The sequence below is a fragment of the Myotis daubentonii genome, chromosome X, assembly GCF_963259705.1.
Source record: "Myotis daubentonii chromosome X, mMyoDau2.1, whole genome shotgun sequence".
Classification (NCBI taxonomy): Eukaryota; Metazoa; Chordata; class Mammalia; order Chiroptera; family Vespertilionidae; genus Myotis; species Myotis daubentonii.
The window spans coordinates 25,279,560-25,300,350 of record NC_081861.1 but is presented as its reverse complement, the minus strand read 5'-3'; the positions used below and the strand labels follow the sequence as shown (position 1 = coordinate 25,300,350).

Here is a 20,791-nt window from a genome sequence, read left to right as displayed (position 1 = left end):
GATCTCACTCATTCATGGACAATAGAGACCATTCTAAACTTTTGAACAATAATAGATACAGAGGCAGAGCTGCCTCAAACAGATTGTCAAACTGCAGTGGGAAGGCTGGGGAGGGTTGGGGGCAGGAGGTAGTGGGGTAAGAGATCAACTAAAGGACTTGTATGCATGCATATAAGCATAACCAATGGACATAAGACACTGGGTGATAGGGGAGGCTAGGGGACTGTCTAGGGCGGGGGGATAAAATGGATACATATGTAATACCCTTTGTAATACTTTAAGCAATAAAAAAAAAAAGAAGGTACCAGTTAAAGAATACACATGAAAGTCCCAGTATTTAATATACGTGGCTCTAGTATTTTAAGTCTTAAGGACAAACCCATCCTAGGGGCCATTTTTAACATTGGTCTAAGTTAATACTTATATTATTAAAACAGTAACTAAATCTCTATAAATAACAGTCAACCATCTTTGTTTATCCATCTATACTGTGACTGAAGAGAACTTGACTCCCCATGATAATCTAGTGATACCAAACCTGTCTTTTGCAGCTTCTATCTGTAGATGCCAGCTTTCTCTGTGTGTAGTAATTAAATGTTCCTCGTTTCTACATAAACCTTTCAATCAAACCGGTTAACAAAACATTTCTGTGTTAAATTTAGAGCTTGAGTACATAGACACATACTTACTACTTTTACTTTGTTATAATAAAAATTACTAATAAAGATGGTCCCATTTGTACTCTGCAAATGATCAGATTACTGTATTTATAAATCCAGATCATGTCCATGACAGGAGCATAATTCAGAGCAGATGAGAAATATGTGGTTGGAGAACAGAAAGAAAAGTATAGTAACAATGTTTGTTTTCTTGAAAAATGTGACTCTTAACATAATTGGAATAACCACTGCCATGAGTAGGACTGCCATGCAGCCTATGAGAACAGTAATCAATTTTATAGGATCTCTTTTTAGTTGACTTCAGTTTAAATATTCATTACTCTATAAAAATCCTTTGTGGGAATCACAGTGCAGCTCTCCTGTGAAGCTGGCTTCACATGTAAAGCATGAATCCAGCTAAATTTCTCCTTTATTTTGGTAGCTGTATGGGTGATCAGCAGAACTTGGAAGTGTCCCTTTCAACTCTGTGGGTGACAGCTGTCTTTTCTCCAGAATACCTTTATGTAAATGAAGTTTCCCAGTTGATAGGGGTGGCAGACTTCCTAAGGCAGGTACTTCCAGGTACTATGACCTTAAGTCTCAATGTTTCTAGAGAAGAGAGAAGCCCTTTTAAGTACTGAACATGATTATAAGAGGATTCAATGAAATCAGGCACAGTACGTGGCCTCAGACCCAAATTCATAGACCTGCTAAACTAAATTAATTAATTAAATTCAGAGGGAATCACTTTAATTTTTAATAAGGCTCTACGTCATTTTAACCTGGTAGACTGCTGAGTCTTAGCCAAGGAGTTTGATTCATTTGCTCTACATATTCAGAAGACTGAGCTTTACAAGCACCTACAAACATTTGCACAATTCCTGGATAACAGAAAAAATAAAATGACTACCTTTTTCCTTGTCAGTGTATTCTAGTAACCCCAAATGGGAATCATGTGTATTTAAAAAGCCTGGTCAGGGCACATGCCCAGGTTGTGGGCTTGATCCCCAGTAGGGGGCATGCAGAAGGCAGCAGATCAATGATTCCCTCTCATCATTGATGTTTCTATCTCTTTCTCCCTCTCCCTTCCTCTTTGAAATTAATAAAAGCATATTTTTTTAAAAAAAGAAGCCCAGAGAGCTCCCTCACCCCTTCTGCCATGTGAAGTTACAGCAAAAAGATGGCCTCTTATGAACCATGAAGCAAGTTCTCACCAGACAGCAAATCTACCATCACCTTGATCTTGGACTTCCCAGCCTCCAAAACTGTGAGAAATAAATGTTTATTTTTTACAAGCCCTGCAGTCTCTGGTGTTTTGTTTTAGCAGCCCAAACAGTTTAAGACAGAGGTCAACCGCCCTAATGGAAAATCACAACCCCATTTGGGAGGGGTTCATCATAGTGTCAATGCAGAAATGACTTCAGAAAGAACTGTTGGATTTGCAAAATGATCCACCTCCCAGGATGACTTTAAATGAAAATAGCAATTACACAGTGGATTGTAAACATGGAATGTGCACCAAGTACCTTATATGAAGGGGGAAATGTAAACTTCTTTTGTACGTTTAGTAGTCAATGTCCTTTTGACTCTCCTCAGGTCATGTTTACTGGTGAAAATATCTTTGTATATCCTCATGTTTACAGCAATGGTCATATCTGTTTATTCATTCTAACAAAAGACTGGTCCCCAGTGCTCTCAGTCCAGTCAGTTTGTCTTAGTGATATTCACCTGCTTTCCAGCTGCAAAGAAATGACACGACCACCAGATTATTCTTTTTAAGTTCAAACATGTAACAAGAATAAAAGGAAAACAAAATGATGGTATCATGATGATACTTGTTGATGCCGCTGTTATCATCCTCCTGGCAGGATAGTCCTACTGAGAAAATGAACACTTTGATCATTCAGACTTTGAACTTCAACCTTTGACTGGAAGTGACCCACAGGCAATGAAGACTACTTCATTTTACTGCATTATTACTTGTGTGCATTCTGGGTACATGTTGATTGCTGGTTCAGTCTAGGGAATTGACATGCTTTTATTAATCATATGGTATTTGCAAGTGTCAGAAAAATGTAACATGTAATTCCACTTTTTGTTTTTATTTTTTTTTAAGCTTTTGGAAAAGTTCCAGGTCCTCATGTATTGTGAAATAACAATGATTTCCTTGGCAGTTTTGAGATGTTTATTGTTGGCAATGGACATCACAATAGGAAAAAGTTTCATTAACTCCTGTGACTCAATAATTAATTCATGATTAAGCCTATGAAATGAACTTACCAATTGTAATGGGATTATAATTAAACTGAGAAATCCAACATTACTTTCAAAGTCACCTCAACTCATTCCTATTTGGATTCTAAGCACTGTTATCCTAAGGTTAGCAGCATGAATTAACATGCATCTTTAATGGACTGTAATGAAAGATCATTGCACATTTATTGAATTGTTTATATTTGCTGTCAAATTGTTTTGACATGGAAGGTTTTCAAGTAACATTAGCAGAGAAGTCCAATATGTTATCCCTGTGGTGAAAATAAATTCATTTGTTGTATATAGTTCTTCAATCTCTGAAGGAAAGATATGAGTAATATAGGGCGTGAATGGTTTAATCAAGGCTTTATTTTGGAAGTAAGAAAAATGACAGTGATGATTAAACTACTGCAATCCATAATTTGGGCTTGTTATTGTACATTAACGATTTTTCCAAGTGGATTACACTCATACTTCCTGATAGTTATCAAATGAGCCCTACTGCTTAAACACTATTTCTTTTATGCTTGGGAAAAAATCCATAAACATTTTTGTTTGCAATTTTGTTTCTCTTGTTATGTTTTTTTTTCTCTTGTTATGTTTTAAATCAAGTTTGAATGTTACCCTTAACTGAAAAAGTTTTGTCAAGCTTTTCCTTGTAAATTTTCTTTACTTGTATCATCTTGTCCTTCAATCCAGTAACCTAAAATAAGAAACACATTTTTGACAGAGGCTTAATGTTTAAAAAGAAAAAAAGGAAAACACATCACTTTTCCAATTTCCAGAACTAAGTCAGTTCTCAGACCCTAGAACCCATAAAATGAAAGAGAGGCCAGGTTCTCATGAGGAAGGACCATACAACAATATGGAAATTATAGCCAGTAGTGATTTCCCCATTCCTTCTCCAAAAGGATCTATGACTATTCACTCAAATAGCTGGGGAAAGAGGAATACACAAAACTTTTGAGGCCTATTGGAATCAGAAAGTAAGCAGACACTGATACCCAGGAACTCAATTGTGGCTGCCCTGTAAGAGAGGGATTTATGGGGGTCAGGTAATAATAAGAAAATGAGGGGAATTGGCTTATATCTGTTTCACAGTAGGTCCAGTAATCATCTCCATAGCTCCCAGATGAATAATTGGAATTAATATATTAGCAGTTAGCAGAATCCTTATACCAGTTCCTTGATCTATAGAGTAAGAGTTATTGTAATAGAAAAGGCCCCATGGAAGCCCCTGAAACTCCTCCCCCCCCCAAAAAAAAAACCTCCAATGGCAAAGATAGTAAATAAAATGAAACAATATCACAGCCCTAGAAGGGGGATAATAAAGATTAGTGTCAACCTCAAAACATTAAATGATACAAGAGTCATGGTCCCCATTATATACCTATTTAATCAGTCTTGCACCTACCCAGTAATAGCCCCAATTATATTTACTGAGCTGAATGTGGTATCTTTACCAGAGCAGATTAACACAGCTTCTGGTAGGTGGTAGGTGGTAGTTGGCTACAGATTTGGACAAATATATTGTTTTCATACCATCAGGAAGGAAAATAAAAAACAGGTTCCATTCACAAGTAAAATGTTTCTCAAAAAGTTTACTGGATTCCAAAATGGTGACAGATTAAGTGGAAGCTACAGACACTCTCCCAGGACCAAACTTTAATTACAACTAAAATATAGAGAAACCATCCTAATATATAAAAACCCAGGGTCCAGAACGACTGACCGAAGGCTCGAACAAACACAGGAAGTCTGTTCTGCAGTCTCTGCTGTGGGCGCAGCCACCCAGCACTGACTGCCAAGGGGCTGTGGATCAGGCCTGGAGAGAGAGGCAGGGTCTGATCCACAGCCTCCGTGGCAGCTATTGATCAGCCATTGACTCTCTCTTTCTCTCCAGGCTTCGCCAGCAGCCGCGCCTCTTTCTCTCCGGGCCTCTGTGGGGGCTGCTGATCAGCCCCACCTCTCTGATCAGGCCCAGAGATAGGCCTGGAGAGGCCAACTGGCATATAAACTAACCAATCAGAATGAAACCTGCATGAGCTGTGAGGAGCCAATGGCTGCCTAGGAGGCGGAGCTTTTGATGCTGACTGGCATAGAAACTGACCAATCAGAACCAAATTGGCCAGCAGGGGAGGGCCATTGGGGCGAGATCAGGCGGGCAGGGGAGGGCAGTTGGGGGCAACTAGGCCGGCAGGGGAGGGTAGTGGGGGGCGAGATCAGGCCGGCAGGGGAGGGCAGTTAGGGGCAATCAGGCAAGCAGGCAGAGGCAGTTAGGGGTGATCAGGCAGGCAGGCAGGTGAATGGTTAGGAGCCAGCAGTCCCAGATTGTGAGGGGGATGTCCCAATTGGAGAGGGTGCAGACTGGGCAGAGGGAACCCCCCCCCACTAGTCTATATATATAAAAGCCTAAGTGACTGAACAATCGAACTACCAAATGACTGAACAACTGGTTAACTGGTTGCTATGATGCACACTGACCACCAGGGGGCAGATGCTCAATTCAGGAGCTGCCCCCTGGTGGCCAGTGTGCTCCCACAGCCAACCTCCCACGGTCCCTCCCCCTGGCCAGCCGGCCAACCTCTCATGATTCCTCCCCCCTGCTGGCCAACCTCACACAGTCCCTACTCCCCACCCGCCCCAGCCAGCTGGCCAACCGCCCATGGTCCCTCCCCCGCAGCTGCCATCCTTACCCCTGGTCGGCCTCAATTGTCGGCCAGGCCAAAGGACCCCACCCATGCACAAATTTGTGTACCGGGCCTCTAGTCTTGAATAATCAACTGAAGACTTGCTGTAGAGAACCCTTATAACCAAGGACATAAAGTGGAGACCACATAGAGACTGGTAGGAAGTATGAAGTCATGAGAGGGCTGGCCGGGCTCCCACAGGCAGCAGCTGAAGTTCCAGAGGGATATATCAGATGTGGGGGGTTCCCACTGAGAACTCGGGGGTCTAAACACCAAGTTGGGTTCTCTAATCCAAAGCATCAGAACTGAGAAAGGTGCCCACATAACATCTGGCTGTGAAAAGCAGCAGGGTTGCTGTCTGCCAGGGAGAGGTGGCTGGAAATGCTGGCACCCTCTTAAAGGGCCAATGCACAAAATTTTGTGTGCAGCCACTCACCTTGGGCTCTGGCAGAGGGAGGGCAGAGTGGATTAGAGCTGTGTGAACAGAAACCAGTTTGAGGGCTCTGGGTTAGAGCTCAGAAGGCAGCCGCCACGGTTTCCTGTGCTGAGTTATTCCCCCATACTGCAGAGGACACCTGTCTCAGGCACACCTTTACCATCCAAGCAGCTTTTGCATGGGGGAAAGTAATTGTCACACCTGGTTAGAAAACCTTTCACCCCACTCTGTGGAGTTTGAGGCTCTTTAAGAGATTGAGAATAACAATCAGCCTGCAGGCAAAGGCAAATCTCTGGATACTTGTTTATCTTTTCAAAGAGCCAGCTCTCACGCTGGCCAGTTTGGGTAAGTGGACAGAGTGTTGGCCTTCGGCCTTCAGCCTTCGGGCTGAAGGGTCCTGGGCTTGATTCTGGTTAGGGGCACATGCCTGGGTTCTGGGCTCAATCCCCAGCAGGGGGCATGCAGGAGGCAGGCAATCAGTGATTCTCTCTCATCATTGATCTTTCTCTCCCTTCCTCTCTGAAATCAATAAAAAATATTTTTTTTTTAAGAAAAAGAACCAGCTCTTGGTTTTATTGCTCTTTTGTATTTTTTCTTAGTCTCTATGTCATTTATTTCTGCTCTTATCTTTATTATTTCCTTCCTTCTACTTACTCTGGGCTTTTCTTAGTGTTGTCTTTCTAATTCTTTTTTTTTCTTTTAATATATTTTATTGATTTTTTTTTACAGAGAGGAAGGGAGAGGGATAGAGGTAGAAACATCAATGAGAGAGAAACATCGGTCAGCTGCCTCCTGCACACCTCCCACTGGGGATGTGCCCGCAACCAAGGTACATGCCCTTGACCGGAATCGAACCTGGGACCTTTCAGTCTGCAGGCCGATGCTCTATCCATTGAGCTAAACCGGCTAGGGCGCTTTCTAATTCTTTAAGTTTTAGGGTTAGATAGCTTATTAAAAGTGTTTCTTGCCCTGGCCAGTTTGGCTCAATGGATAGAGCGTCGGCCTGCGGACTGAATGGTCCCAGGTTCGATTCCAGTCAAGGGCATGTACCTTGGTTGCGGGCACATCCCGGGGGGGGGGGGAGGAGATGCAGGAGGCAGCTGATCGATGTTTCTCTCTCATGGATATTTCTAGCTCTCTATCCCTCTCCCTTCCTCTCTGTAAAAAATCAATAAAATATTTTTTTTAAAAAAAGTGTTTCTTGTGTTTTAAGGTAGGCCTGTAGTAGTGCTATGAACTTCCCTCTCAGAACTGCTTTTGCTGTGCCCCAGAGATTTTGGGTTGTTGTGTGTTTATTTTCATTTGTTTCCAGCAAGTTTTTTTTATTTCTTCCTTGATCTCATTGGTAATCCATTCATCTATAACAATAAAAGGGCCGAAACCGGTTTGGCTCGGTGGATAGAGCGTCGGCCTGTGGACTGAAAGGTCCCAGGTTCAATTCCAGTCAAGGGCATGTACCTGGGCTGCGGGCACATCCCTGGTGGGAGATGTGCAGGAGGCAGCTGATCGATGTTTCTAACTCTCTATCTCTCTTCCTTCCTCTCTGTAAAAAAAAAAAAAAATCAATAAAATATATTTAAAAAACAAAAAACAATAAAAGGGTAATATGCTAATTAGACCGGACATCCTTCCGGACGAATCTGGGGCCAGAGCGAAGCCTGGGTCCTGGGTGCCTATCAGCAGCCGGAGGGAAGCAGCCTGGGTGCCAGATGGAAGCTGGTGCTGGCAGTCAGGGGAAGGAAGGCTTACTCTTGTACAAATTTCGTGCATCAGGCCTCTAGTTGTTTAATAACATGCTATTTAGCCTCCATGTGTTTGAATGTTTGAATGTTTTTGAGTGGAGTGTTTTTACTGTAGTTCATTCTAATTTCATGCCATTGTGATCCAAGAAGATGCTTTTCCTTTCACTGGACCACTTGTCATAATTCTTGTTGTACAGTTTCTCTCCACCAGGTTACAATCCCTGCTCGCACACAGGGAATACCACTTCTAGACACCATTGCCACCTTCTTCCATGCCCAGGCCTCATCGTCCCTTTGACACGGAACAAGGTTTTCTTGGCCCTGAAGAAATACGTCACCCCCTTTAATATGGGATTTATTTAGTCCTTTTCCAGTCTGTTAAAATTGTGTCTTTTATATATATATAAACTTTTGGTCAAATAAGTTTGACAACCTTCCCAGAGTTTGAATTTTAAGAAACTAGCCTTAGACTTGTGGAGGCTAGAGGGGGTCCTAGTCCTTACTAGAATTGTAGGAAAGCCTAGGAGGGAGGTGCAGCATGCTTCTGGTGCCTACACCTCCCTGTGTGCTAGAGGGTTTATGGGCCCTGGAGTAATGGACTTTTTCCTTTAATATGAAAAAACAAATAAAACAGAGGACTGGGAAGAGGAGGGTCAAAAGGGACTAGAGCAAGCCCTCCAACATTATTTGTAGTGTCCCTCCGTGTTCCCAGATAGACAATATACCAAATACCTATATCATCAAGAAGATTTCCTCACCAGTGGGTTTAGAGTCCTAGTCTTGGCTAGAGTTCCATCCTGGTTGTGGGCTCAGTCCCCAGTGTGAGGCATGCAGGAGACAGCCAATCAATGATTCTCTCTCATCATTGATGTTTCTCTCTCTCTCTCTCTCTCTCTCTCTCTCTCTCTCTCTCTCTCTCTCTCTCCTTTCCTCTCTGAAATCAATAAAAGTGTATTTTTTTAAAAGTAAGCTAATACAGAGTTAAAATTTGGTTCTTTTCTCCTTTGTTTAAAGGAAACGAATTTTCCTCTTGTTTTTCAGATATAAAGAGATTTTTTAAACAATTTGGTAAATTATATATTTTTTCTCCCTACTTATCCCTCCAGAATTTGGCAATTCTTAATGAGTAAGTCATGGCAATATGTTTCTTTGCAAAAATTCAATAAGATCAGTTTCAAATTGTGGTTTTATTAACCAAGACTTTAACTGAAATTTCATGTGTGAGAGAGACATGCCTGGACTCTGGATGTTACCAGAAAGCCTTAAGGAATGAAAATTCCCTTTGAAGCCAATAAGAGCACCTAGGAGAAATAGCCTAGTACCTTGATTGGTCACACAGTTCATGGTAGTCTTTCTAGCTAAGGAAGGAAGGCTGCTTTCCTAAGAGATAGCAAGGAAGGAACCTGAAGACATCATTGGGGACATCAAGAACTTGAGGAATTCACCCAAGACTATAGGTATTGCAGGCAAACCTGATGGCAACTAGATGGTTCAGCTTCTTTGCCCTACTGGCTAGTTAAAGCTCAATCATGAGATTCCAGCAAAGCAGATTTTTAAAAGCATATTATGATCAATTGCTATTCTTATTATATTTATGCAAATAACCAGGTCAAATTGAAACTAGACTTAGTGCAGTAAATAGATTGGTCTTACTTTGGCTCTTCAATAGAAATGAGGGTGATTTTAGGGTGGAAAATTGTTTCAACAGACTATAATACACAGTTGTGAATATTAGTTTCAAATTCAATTAGTTATCTTCAAAGTTTTATTTTTCACCTATGAATTGAACTGGATACTGAATTTTTCTAATGTCCTTAAATATTTTAGTACAACCTCCAAACTAATGTTTCATTTTTCTCCCATCCATTGACTTAGAATTAATGAGAACTAAAACTTTTTCCTTCCACTTGATCATTTGTCATAATTCTTGTTCTAGCTTTTGCCCCAATAACATTAAAATTTATAAGTTTGTCTCCTTCAGGTTACAAGCCCTACTCATACTCAGGGAATACCACCTCTAGACATCATGGCTACCTCCCAGGCCTTATTGTACCTCTGACAGAGAGCAAGGTTCTCTCAGCTCTGAAGAAAAATGTCACCCCCTTTCAACAGGAAACAGCTATAGAAGAGACCCTATGCCCCTTTTCCCTGGAAGAATTCAAAGCAAAGATCCTTGAGGGGAGGATGTGGTAGGCAGTTAGACAGACATGACCAGAGCAAGGATGATGGGCCACGTACAGAAAGGCATCAGGATGGAAAGCCCCAGGTGCCTAGCAAAGGACAATTATAGGGTAGGACCTGGCCCCTATGGTGAACTTTTCTCCAGTAGCATATAGCTGGTCATGCGGTTTGGACCTCCTGACCTTTCCTCCCTGGAGATTTCACCTATGCCTCAGTTATATTTCAGCTCCAGTCCAGAAAAGCAACAAAACCAGACCAGTGACCCCAGGGCTGACCTCAAGACAAGCTTCATTGAATAAGGACCCTCTGCCCTAATGCTGGTCAATCAATTAGTGGAGAGCACACCTGGAAAACTGCTGAACCTTCTATTGAGATCTTCTCCTGGGGCCTCCCTTAAAATCTCAACCCTTAGGAAGGAGGACCCAGTGTGCTCACCCTCCCCACCTTTCCCTTCCCTTCCCTTTTCCATTCCCCCTTCCCTGACCCACCAGGCACTTTACCATTGTCTTCCTCACTCCCAAGCTACTAGAGGTTTGCCTCCATAACTCATTTCCTCAGCCCATCTCTTGTATCAATTATTTCTTCTACCTCTGTAATTTTGAAACTGGAAAACCAATGGGTCTGGGCTGCCTGTCACTACTTGAGCCAATTAAGCAGAGACAGGATTGAATCTCATATGAGCATTCATTCCAATAATGCTGGCAGTATGGGAGAGCAGCAAGTCATCCACAAAAATCAGGATTATATGGGGAAGTAGGGATTATAGACATGGAGAATTAGGCTATGCAAGCTGGGGTAGGGCTGCATTGTTTGGGCAACAAGGTTGCTAAACTTTCCATGATAATAGGCAGTTCTTGAATGAGAATGGACCGCAAGGTTGACTCCCAGGTCCAAGGTTGACTCTTAGGTCCCAGGACATACAACTCCCACCCAGGTTAGAATGTCATTTCTTTAACCAGAACAAGGCAATCACAATTAACAGAGCATGAATAATATTTCCCATAACCATAGCTAGTCCCCAGTATTCTATTTTTGCGCCTAACAATTTTATAAATAAGTGTTCTCATTTAAAAACAGAAAGAAAGAGTATAAATGTAGGCCTCTTTAGGTCCAGAAGCAATGTTGTCTGCTCTTGAGAATACTACACTGGTCCATTTATTGAATGACATGGAAGGCTACTAATTTTGAGTGGGGTTCAAAGTAAGGAAGGTTTCTGTATTAAGTACAAGCTGTAATAATGCAATCCTCCCACTTCGGTCATCTGATCCAGAAAGAGCCATGAAACTAGAGGTATCTGTGGTAAAAAAAAAAAAGAAAGAAAGAAAGAAAGAAAGAAGAGAAGAGAAGAGAAGAGAAGAGAAGAGAAGAGAAGAGAAGAGAAGAGAAGAGAAGAGAAGAGAAGAAAAGGAAAGGAAAGGAAAGAAAAGAAAAGAAAAGAAAAGAAAAGAAAAGAAAAGAAAAGAAAAGAAAAGAAAAGAAAAGAAAAGAAAAGAAAAGAAAAGAAAAGAAAAGAAAAGGGAAGAAAAGAAAAATACTGGGTGGAGTCTCTGAACAGCCCAAATAGGAGTGGTGCAATAAGACCTTTAGGGTTCTGGAGCAAGGACATGCCATTTGGAAGCAGAGAACTATATACCATTTGAAAAGAATTGCCCATCATGCTATTGAGTCTTTGTAGATATTGAGCATCTGACCTTGGGATATCAAGTGACCATGTTCCCAGAACTTCCCATCATGAGTTGGGTTCTGTCAGACTTAACCAGTCATAAGGTTGGGCAGGCCCAGCATAATTCCATTGTAAGGTAAAGTGGTACATCAATAGGATTGGACTCAAGTAGGCCCAGGGGGTACAAGTAAGCAGTAGGAACAGGTGGTCCAGTGTTGTAGTAAAATATAGAAATTTTAAAAATGTTTAAAAATGCCAAAAAATGTTTAAAAGGTTTTAAATGTGCCCTAACTGGTTTGGCTCAGTGGATAGAGCGTCGGCCTACGGACTGAAAGGTCCCAGGTTCGATTCCGGTCAAGCGCATATACCTTGGTTGTGGGCACATTCCCAGCAGGAGGTGGGCAGGAGGCAGCTGATCTCTCATCGATGTTTCTAACTCTCTATCCCTCTCCCTTCCTTTGTGTAGAAAATCAATAAAAAATATATTTAAAAAAATAATAATAAAATAAAAGTTTTTAAATGTTTGAGTTAACTTTCCTGAAACTTAAAGTGTGATATTAAGGACACATTCCCCACTGTCCTGAAGCGTGTGTATTCTATTGATAAGGATTTGAACTTAGACTGCTGACTTAGAGTGACTCGCCATGATAACCATATGTCTGATGACATATACTCCTCCTCCTCCCCAGAGTGAAACCGAGTGCTTGCAAGTTTGTTTACTGATATGCCCATTGGAACTAATGTTAAACTTGAGATCTTATTATGCATTTTGCTTACCAGAATCGCTCTACTCCCCCGCTAGACTGCGGTGGGTACTACAGGCTATTTAAAGGGTCCCCAAACACCAAGTTGATCATCACTTGATCACTGGACACCTGGTCGTCGCTGATCGCTTTGATCCCTGCGCTGCACTGGTTACTCTGGTCGCTGGAAGTTTATCTTCGCTGATCGCCTTCAGTTTGGGCGCAATCCTCCTCCCCACTTCACTCAGCTCCACTCCGTGCCAGAAGACAGACAAACGGTGGGGCCTCAGATCGATCCACGCTGTGCATAGGGATCTCTGAAGGCAGTGCCGCCCTGAAACTGAAACTTCGTTCCTGACCTGACCAGCCAGTCAGAGAAAGCACCACTGCTGCCACCAGAGGAAGCCACGCTTTGGGAGCTCCCTTTAAGACTGTGCCCATGGCACCAGGAATTTTGTAACAGCGTGCTGTGTTTTAATGAACTTTGTGCCCACTGCAATGATAAAAGGAGGATAAATTGCTGTGTGAATTGCAACTGTAACTATTTGTGTGGCATAATTCCTCCGGCAGTCGTAATTATCCTATCTAATAAAAGAGAAACATGGTAATTAGCATACGTCCGCTACCCTTCCCATTGGCTAATCAGCGAGATATGCAAATTAACTGCCAGCCAAGATGGCGGCTGGCAGCCAGGCAGCTTGAAGCTAACATGAGGCTTGCTTGCTTCAGTGACGGAGGAAACCAATGTTCCCTGCCTGCCTTGCTGGCCTCTGAGCTTGCAGTTTGAAACATTGTTACAAGTATAGAAGCTAAACAAAACCCCAGAAACCTGCTTTTAGCCCACTGGGATCTCAGAGCTGGAGTTGATACAGTGTTTTGATTATAGAACCCAAACAAACCAGATACCTGCTTTCAGCAGCAGAGGCCTCAGAGCTGGAGCCAGAGCTAAAGCTGTCCCAGAATAAAAAGAAAAAGAAAAAAAGGAGCAGTTGGGAGCTTCCGTCACCCGCCAGCCTGAAAACAGCCCTCAGCCCCTCACCCAGACTGGCCAGGAACCCCAGTGGGGACCCCCACCCTGAAGGGGGTGTGACCAGCTGCAAACAGCCATCATCCCCTCACCCAGGCTGGCCAGGCACCCCAGTGGGGACTCCCACCCTGATCCAGGACACCATTCAGGGCAAACCAGCCGGCCCCCACCCGTGCACCAGGCCTCTATCCTATATAGTAAAAGGGTAATATGCCTCCCAGACCGGGATCAGCGGAGCCGCGAGGCCTCCCAGCACCAGGATCAGTGGAGCTGAGAGGCCTCCGGGCACCGGGATCAGTGTGACAGGGGGCAGCACCCAAACCCCCTGATCGCCCTGCGGCTCTGTGTGTGACAGGGGGCAGGGCCACAACCTCCCTATCTGCCCTGCTCTGTTCGTGACAGGGGAAGGTGCCCCAACCCCCTGATCAGCTCTGCTCTGTGCCTGATAGGGGGAGCTCCCCAACCCCCTGATCGCCCTGCGGCTCTGTGTGTGACAGGGTGTGGCACCGCAACCCCCCCCCCACACACACACACACGGGCCCTGCTCTGTGTGTGACGGGTTAGAGCCATTACCTCCCCATCGGTCCTGCCCTGAGTGTGAGTGGCGGCGCCCCAACCCCCTGATCAGCCCTGTTCTTTGGGTGATAGAGGGCGGCGCCCCAACCCCCCCTCCATGGGCCCTGCTCTGTGTGTGATGGGGTAGAGCCATAACCTCCCCATCAGCCCTGCCTTGGGTGTGACAGTGGCAGGGCCCCAACCCCCTGATCGGCCCTGCTCTGTGTGTGACAGGGTGCGGTGCCCCAACCCCCTGATTGGCCCTGCTCTCTGCATGACAGGGGGTGCCGTCGCAACCTCCCCATCGACCCTGCCTTGAGTGTGATGGGGGCGGTGCCCCAACCCCCCAATCGGCCCTACCCTGAGCATGACTGAGGGTGGCATCGCAACCTCCCGATCCGCCTTGTTCTGTGCATGACAGGGGGCGGTGCCCCAACTCCCCAATCAGCCCTGCTCTGAGCCCGACCAGGGGCTGCACCTAGGGATTGGGCCTGCCCTCTGCCACCCGGGAGCAGGCCTAAGCCAGCAGGTCGTTATCTCCCGAGGGGTCCCAGACTGCGAGAGTGCACAGGCCGGGCTGATGGACCCTCCCCTCACCCCGGAATGCACAAATTTTTGTGCACCGGGCCTCTAGTACTAATATAAGGTCAGATGAAATTGCCTGCCATGGTCATGCCTGCATAAAGTAGTCATTTTGCTGGCAACTACTTTGAATGTCCGAATACCTGTATGGTTAAAGTTTATCTCAAGGGATGCCTCAGATAAATGCCCCTTCCTTTTCTCAGACATCCAGACACCCATATCACCCACCACTGTTGCTTTAGTGCCTCTCACTCAAGTCACACCTATGGGCACATGAAAGAGGGAACATCCCTTATTACCAACTGACATAAAAGGAAAGACCTCAAACTTGTTTCATGGATGGGTAGGCTCAGTGTTTTGGGTACAAGCTGAAAATGTGTAGCTGCTTTCCTATGGCCCTTCTCAAAGATGTCCATGTAAGGCAGTGACAGAGCTTTTGGTGGTATGCTTGGTCATCCACTTTGTGTGGAAGAAGTTACCTGAGGTTATAATATTGATTCATGGGCAACAGTAAATGACTTGGTTGGTTGTTTAGGGACTTGTAAGGGAAAGATGGAAAGATTGGGGTCAAGGAGGCCTGAGGAAGAGACTTGTGGGTAGACTTATGGAAATGGGTAAAAAGTAAAGGTTTTTGTCTTTTTGTATTAACACCCACCAGACAGCATCCACTGAAAAAGGATCACTAAATCACCAAAGAGAAAGGATGACCTGGCCTATTAATATCAGCAAGTTTGTCTTCTACCACCCTAGTGCTTGGACAATGAGTAGCCACAATGGCAGAGATGGAAGATATGCATGGGACCAACAGCATGAGCTTCCTCTTATCAAGGCTAATCTACATATTACTATTATCAGATGTCTAAGCTTCCAGCAACAGAGACCAATACTAAGTGCCCAGTATAGCACTATCCCTTGAGGATATCAACCTGTCAAAATGATTATATTTGACCCTTTCCCTTTGTTTCAGTAGTTCATTCTGCCAGATTGACACCTATGCCAAGTGTAGATTGCCTTTACTGCCCACAAGGATTGAGCCAGCATCACTACCTGAAGGTTCACAAAACATCTGATATACCAACATATGCCAAATTCCTAATTCCAAATTCACAATTCAGCATGTCACTTCTCCTCTCATAGCAGGAGGTGGGGGCACAGAAAAGCCAGCAGTAATAGATGTCCCTCCACCTGAAAACTGAGGAATAAGGAATAAGTAACACCCCTCGTCTTGGGTTTAGTTCTCCAGAAGCAGCTGCTGAGATAAGGACTTATGTACATGCAATTAATTTAAGGAAGTGCTCCCAGAAGAACCTGATAAGAGACTGGAGGAAGCAGGACAGGAAAGGGAAGAAACTACACAATTGTGTAATTTCTGGCAACATCTTGTGGAGAGTTGCTTCAGCATGATCCAGTAGGGGAACACTAAGTGTAAATTCGGCCTCAGAGTTTGTGCTTTCTTGAAGCAAAGGAACTAAATTTTCACACCCTCATAGGGTAAAGACAGTCCACGGCTTGCAGGTGGGGAGGAATGGGGTTGTGTAAGAGTGACTATAAACTCATACACATTGCCAGCTCTCTGCATGTGCAAGCAAAGCAGCTCCATTAACCCCAAAACAGGCTTCCAATATAATTAAAGAGACAGGTGCATGCATTGAGAAGCAAACATACACAAATTCCAGGGGAACTGGCCCTCAGGAATTGTTAAAGGGATCAGACGTATATAGAAAAACACACTCCTATTCTCCCTTACACACTCACTACTCTCAATACTGGTCACCAAAAGTGTGAGGGTGTTTTCCCACACCAAGCAATTCTGCAGTACCATCTAGGTGTCTTACAACTCAATTCTGACACTCTAAAGATAGTGTTAGATCCATGGGTTAAGATGATATAGTAAAGGTAGAAATTTTTTTTCAGCTCTTAAGGTAGTGTTACAGTAGCCATAGCATTTCCAAGAGCACAACAAATGAAAAGTCCTAGCGGGATTTGAGAGAACAATTTCTTGTTATAATAAACCATAAATACAAGATTCTACTGAAACTGAACAGTTGACAAAATATGGTTGAACTTACAAACCTTCAAGGGAAATAAGAGGGTCAAACAAAGCCAATGTATGGAAAAGCCCAAGACTGGTTTGGGATAAACCTAAGAATTACATTCAACATGGGTATCTTCTAACCCCTCCCCAGCAGGTATCTGCCATAGTTCTGCCATCTCTTCTGAAGCATCTGCTTAACCAATGGCCTTTCCCTCTCTACTGCAGGTGTAAGCCAACCCAATAGCAACCCTTTGGACATGATGCAAAGCCAAGAGGCAAGTTTATAAATATTATTCCATGGTAGAAATAATGCACACACCCAAACCAGCTCACATATGTGGTATCAATGCACATGGTAGTAACTTCCATCAAATCAGAGCTGCCACCATGTATAACCTGTCATGTGACACTGTAGCTAGGTCAATGTTCCTAATTTACTATACTAAAATATCAATGTGGCAGAATGCATTTTTGAACTCCAGATTTTCTAACCACTTCTAAGTGGCTATTAAAGTGATATAGAACAGAACTGTATCACAGACACCTAGGCATTGGGGAGGAACATTGAATGAATTCTTTCTGGGACTTTCAGAGGGTAGAGAGATGAACAGAGGAAATGTTAGACAGTCAAAGCATATATGGCAGGTGAAGGGAGACAAAGGTGGAAAGAAGGCTAACATATTCATGTTCAAAGAGAAGTCTGGGAGAAGGAAAAAACAACAAACAAAGAAGCCCATCAACAAAATGAAGCCAAACCCAAGTCAGAGGAAAAAAGGGTTTCATAGCTGAAACCGGTTTGGCTCAGTGGATAGAGCATCGGCCTGCGGACTGAAAGGTCCCAGGTTCGATTCCGGTCAAGGGCATGTACCTGGGTTGCAGGCATATCCCCAGTGGGAGATGTGCAGGAGGCAGCTGATCGATGTTTCTCTCTCATCAATGTTTCTAACTCTCTATCTCTCTCCCTTCCTCTCTGTAAAAAATCAATAAAATATATTTAAAAAAAATTTTTAAAAAAAGGGTTTCATATAATAGATATCAAAAAAGTAAAAGGAAAACACTAAATGCACACACTGGTGACAAGTAAGTCCATAGTCTATTGTGATAGGTCAGTGGTTCTCAACCTTCTGGCCCTTTAAATACAGTTCCTCATGTTGTGACCCAACCATAAAATTATTTTCGTTGCTACTTCATAACTGTAATGTTGCTACTGTTATGAATCGTAATGTAAATATCTGATCTGCAGGATGGTCTTAGGCGACCCCTGTGAAAGGGTCGTTCAACTGCCAAAGGGGTCGCGACCCACAGGCTGAGAACCGCTGTGATAGGTCCTTCCAGCATCAGTCAGGTAGGCTCTTCTCATCTGTCATCTCAAGGTTATTTACAGACATGGCAACTTTTAACAAGTCTCTCAGAGAAGGGAAGGCAGGCTTCAATCATTGGTTTCAGGATCTGTCTGTGCCATGTAGGCATCCAACTCCGCACCCAGGTGTCCTTTTGTTTTTGACATGTATTCATCCAATTGGTTGTCCAGCTGGTCCTTGATCAGTACAGGGCGAGAAAGGGCACCTCTCCCTCATCCACGGCCTCGGCCTCCAAAGCCTCCTCTTCCCCAACCTATCATACCACGACCTCGGAGCGACATCCCGCCCCTATGTAGGGTTCTTGTGGCAAATCCCCCACGTAGTCCTCCTTTAGGCAAGCCGCTCTGGATTATGGGTAGGCCTCGTCCTCTGCTGGCTCCCTTGGCCAGGGCCCCTATGGGTCGGCCTAACCGTGCCTGGATGTTACTCTTACCCAGGCACTGCTTTAAGCTCTGTTTAAGTTTTAGTGCTGCAATTCACCATAGCTAAGATCTGGAAACAGCCTAAGTGCCCATCAGTAGATGAATGGATTAGAAAACTGTGGTACATCTACACGATGGAATACTATGCTGCTGTAAAAAGGAAGGAACTCATACCATTTGCAACATCATTGTTAGAACTGGAGAGCATTATGCTAAGTGAAATAAGCCAGTCAATAAAGGAAAAATACCACATGATCTCACTCATTCATGGACAATAGAGACCATTATAAACTTTTGAACAAGAACAGATACAGAGGCAGAGCTGCCTCAAACAGATTGTCAAACTGCAGCGGGAAGGCCGGGGAGGGTTGGGGGGCAGGAGGTAGGGGGATAAGAGATCAACTAAAGGACTTGTATGCATGCATATAAGCATAACCAATGGACATAAGACACTGGGGAATAAGGGAGGCTAGGGGACTGTCTAGGGCGGGGGGATAAAATGGACACATATGTAATATCCTTTGTAATACTTTAAGCAATAAAAATAAAATAAAATAAAATAAAATAAAATAAAATAAAATAAAATAAAAAAAGAAAAAAAAAGTTTTAGTGCTGCCTGGACAGAGGGTCTGTTTTGCATCTGCTGGGCCAGTCTTCTGTTTCTGGCAGTGGCTAGCTGCTGCTGTTGCTGCATCGAAGCCCGAATATTCACTGGCATCGGCTGTTTGTTCTTCAGCATATTAGTAAAGCACTCATTTAGAGACATCTTGGTGGTGCTTTTTAGCACAACTTTCGGTGCTGACTGTGCAGCCATCTTCAAATCCTTAGGATCGAAGGGAAAGGATGCCAGTGCTCCTCTCAGGGCTGCCACGACGGCCGGGCCGGCAGAACCTGAATTGATGGTGAAGTGGCTCGGGTGAACTGGTTTGGTTGGCTAGATGCGTAAGTGGTAGACTGCTAGGTTAGTTCGCTGTTGGCTGTCTGTCTGCTGGGTTCAGCCGGTCCACCTGCTCACACGGCTTGCCCTTTCCTGCCTTTAGTTGGTGCCACCACAACCACTGCCATCAACTCCCGCTTGGTGCCCAAACAAAATGGCCGCCACCAAGGTAGAAATTTATTGAAGAACAAGTACAGACTCCCACGTGGGGAAGGGGAAAGAGTCCCACTGAGTCCCTTTTTCCACAGTTTATAAGGGCTGCAGTTTTTTCTGCCTCAATATTGTCTTTGATTTGGTCACTATAGTAACTCCTGAGCTCAAAGGTCAAACCTCACATGGGACATGTGATGCCCTCCTCCCTCATTGTTCTCCTATTCCCTCTGGGCTTTCTCCGTCCTTCCTTATTTTGTAAATATAGACCTTTGCTACTCCCAGTTCCCTTATCTTATGGAAATGTAACTGCTGCCTCTCCCAACTTCCCTGTCTTATGGAAATGTAACCTTTTGCAGCTTTGCAGCCTGTGCTTTTTACATGGATCCCCTTAATTTAAAAAAAAAAATCCCTAAACATGCCTATTTCACCCCTAAAAATTCCTATTTCAAAGGCTCAGTCCTGTGTTCCCAGGAGGGTATGCTCCCAGGAGGGAGAGCTTGCTCAGTCCTCCTTTCTAAGGATTTTAAGGATAGAGAATTCAGGGGAGGTCCAAATGAAGATCTTAATAGAATATTCAGTAGTTTTCCAGGTGTGTCCATTCAGGGTTGTGGTCTTCAATGATTGACTGGCCAGCATCAGGGCAAGGGGTCATTATTTCATGCAGCTGGTCCTGACGGGAAGGCAGTGTGGCTGGTTTTGTTGCTTATCTGGGCCTGGAGTTGAAATAAGACTGAGGCCTAGATGTTATTGCCAGGGAGGAAAGGTCAGGTGGTCCAAACCTCAAGGCCAGCGATATGCAAGGGGAGTAAAAGTCACCTGGGGGCAAGGCTCCAATCTACAATTGATTGTCCATTGCTAGGCAACTGGGACTTTCTATGCTGATGACCTTCTTTTTTTAATATATTTTTTATTGATTAAGATATTACATATGTGTCCTTATCCCCACATTACCCCCTGCCCCCCCCCACTCATTCCCTTACCACCCCCCCCCCGTTGTCCGTGTCCATTGGTTAGGCCTATATGCTTGCATATAAGTCCTTTGGTTGATCTTTCCCCCTTACCCCCACCTTCCCCAACCTTCCATCCAAGGCCCGACAGTCCAATCAATGCCTTTCCGTCTCTGGATCAGTCCTTGTTCATCAGTTTATGTTGTTCATTATATTCCACAAATGAGTGAGATCATGTGGTATTTATCCGCTCTCCAGTTCCATCCATGCTATGGCAAATGGTAAGAGTTCCTTTTTTTTCTTCCTCTTCTTAAAGAATACCTTTCAGCATTTCATATAATGCTGGTTTGGTGGTAATGAACTCCTTTAGCTTTTTCTTATCTGTGAAGCTCTTTATCTGACCTT

At 44.0% G+C, this 20,791-nt stretch overlaps 2 pseudogenes; one reads left to right on the top strand and one right to left on the bottom strand.

The window, feature by feature from the left end:
* The first annotated feature begins 2,020 nt into the window (after window positions 1-2,020).
* Window positions 2,021-2,501, top strand: LOC132223435 (ubiquitin-conjugating enzyme E2 W-like; annotated as a pseudogene).
* Window positions 2,502-17,654: 15,153 nt separating this feature from the next.
* On the bottom strand, window positions 17,655-20,324 carry LOC132223891 (chromatin target of PRMT1 protein-like; annotated as a pseudogene).
* Between the last annotated feature and the right edge of the window lie 467 nt (window positions 20,325-20,791).